Source organism: Acyrthosiphon pisum, chromosome A1 (assembly GCF_005508785.2).
Source record: "Acyrthosiphon pisum isolate AL4f chromosome A1, pea_aphid_22Mar2018_4r6ur, whole genome shotgun sequence".
In the NCBI taxonomy this organism is placed as follows: Eukaryota; Metazoa; Arthropoda; class Insecta; order Hemiptera; family Aphididae; genus Acyrthosiphon; species Acyrthosiphon pisum.
Genome location: NC_042494.1, coordinates 22,228,669 through 22,231,494, shown reverse-complemented (window position 1 = coordinate 22,231,494; position 2,826 = coordinate 22,228,669).

Here is a 2,826-nt window from a genome sequence, read left to right as displayed (position 1 = left end):
GTGTAGAGGTGATCCAGTGGCCACCATTATCTGCATCACCACCCACTCGCCATCACGTACCCCCATACATCGCCTCGTCTTGTCCGATGCCTTTTTTTTTCTTTAAAATAATTATATTTATTGTTTTTTACAACTTAAGTTGTTTTGTATCTCATTTTTTCAGCAAAATTATTATCAAAATTGTTTAAAAAAATTTCATCAAATTATGATCTAATAAAATTATTCTGTTTACACAGTAAAATGTTGTTTTTTGTTTTTCACATTCAAGAGGAAGATTTAATTTATTTCAACATAATAATGGCCCCACGGCATTAATTTCAATAAAATAATATGCATATTATAAACATCTTATAAACAAATAATTGATTTATTATATTTATACGAATAATAACAAAATACATTTTATTGAATTAACCAAGCAACGTTGATTTAATAAATTTAAAATACTTGGTTCCGTACAATTTTTATTAATTAAATCATTATATCATTGAATGAATAATAATTTAATTGAAATAATAAAAAACCATTGGTTGATAATTAATCAAATATTTTTGTTGATTCATATACTATTTTTTCGTTCAACATGTTGAAGGTTTTGGCCACGTGGAAATACCTACTTTTATTATGTTTACCGGTGTAGTGACATTTTTTTCTGTCCCGAAATGTGAGAACAGACAGAAAAGGGCTTTAATAAAACACGTGAAAATGTTATCAAGTAAATATAGGAACTGATAAAATAAACATTTGTTGTAAACTTCAAGTAGGTGCCTACGGTTATTCATTTTCAAGTGAAATCGATAGTGAATACAGATAGTACAATTCGTAAAAAATTGAACTTCAAACGCTCATAAATAATTAATTTGACTTTCCAGTAGGCATTTTTATTTTTGTTAAAGGTAGAAAAACTTTTAAGGAATCTTGAATTCAATTTTAAAACCTTGGATATAAAAAGACAATTTTTTAGAAATTTCTAACTTAAAATAATTTGTGAAATTTCGTGATTTTGATTAAAAAAATTATTGTGAATTATTTCTCAAATTTAGCTCAAAAAAAAAAAATTTAAAACATTACTTCTTGTAAAATGTTAAGCTTAATTATAATATAGTTTTTGTTACCTGCGCATGCCATTTTCCTAAAATAGTAAATTTTTATCTAACAATCTGTATACTATATATATTTTTAAAATATTTTGAATCTTTTTGAGTCATTTATAGTCGATTGAAATTTTAAATTTCTGTTCTATAAAATATATCGACAAAAAAAATTTTCTCTGGGTCTAATACTAGTCCATTTAATACAAGGTTCTTCGTAAGTTGTTATATAATACAGAAATTCAAAAATATTGAAGATACACAAGTACAATTTTTGTTTGAAAGTTCAAATGTTGATAAAACTCTATAAAATCACGAAAAATTGTATATTATTTTGTAGGTTGAAAAATTATAAAATGATTAGTTTATATAAATACATAATGACTGAAAATGCTGAAAAAAAAATGCTAAAAGACATGTCCTTTAGTTTCCAATTGTTTAATTGTCTGGATCAAAAAACAAAAATTTGCAGAAATGTATGTCAAGTTGTTTTTTAAATTGATATCTTGCATCAGTGAATTGGCTTTTTCAATAGCTGCGGCTGATTCAGTATTGAGTACCTATACATACTCGACAATGTAGGTACCACTTCCTTATTTTATATTTATATCGTCAGGCATTAACAAGAGGTACTTAACTAGTTCTAATCTATATAGTGGCCACGTGTCGGAAATAAGTACGTAAATGCCATTTAGACAACGATAATATTTGGTGGTCGTCAAAAATTACTAATCTCGTTAATTTAGACGAAACAGATAATGTTTAAAGTCGTCAAAAATTGAAAGTCACTAAAATAAGTACTAAAATATGTACTTATTTACCAAATATGTAAAAATATGTATTTATACCAAAATATATAAAAATATGTAAAATAAATTTTGGTTTATTTTAATTAGAATGATCTAAATCGTATACATTTTTTATCAGAGTTAAAATACCTCATTCCAATAAAAATATGTATTTACAATAAAATCCGTTCCCTAGTAATCAACAAGATTCCGTGATCTATAGATCTATAAAAGAAGGATACAACTTTATACTCATATTCTCCCGAGACTGTTTATACTATAAACTATAGCCTGTGGGTATAGTAAAGTTTATATATCATATTAATATAGTATATTTAATATTATGACGATAACCATACCTATATAATTATTAATCATATTATATTATATAACCTTGAGATGGTCTCGACATTGGATAGATTCAAATACTTTTACAGACCGGAAAATACCACTCACGCCGATTTACATATCTATAATAATTTATTAATATATCGATTAACGAAATCGTTATTTCGAAAACGGATTTTCCTCCTCACTCGTATCGACGTGATTCGTGACGAGTTGAGACCGCATGTGCGATATAATAATACATTAATTATTAATACTATATTTCGCACGTCCGTTTTTCGGGCACGGGACAATACAAACGGAAAAATAAATAATCGTATCATCTACCTAATAATATACCTATATAATAGATACACCTATAATATAATAGATGATTGCCGATTGGCACTATTCTCGTATCTCGTATATATATAGGTACACACGTGCAACTGGTTCGAGGACAACGGCAACGTCCATAGATGGGTTACCGCCGATATACCAGTGTATACCAGTGGTGTAACCACGATGGGCTGGGTGGTGGTATTATAGGTGTAATCTATTATAGAACCTCCCTCCCATTGATCGGTTTTTAGTATGTGGTGTAAATAATATGTTAGGTA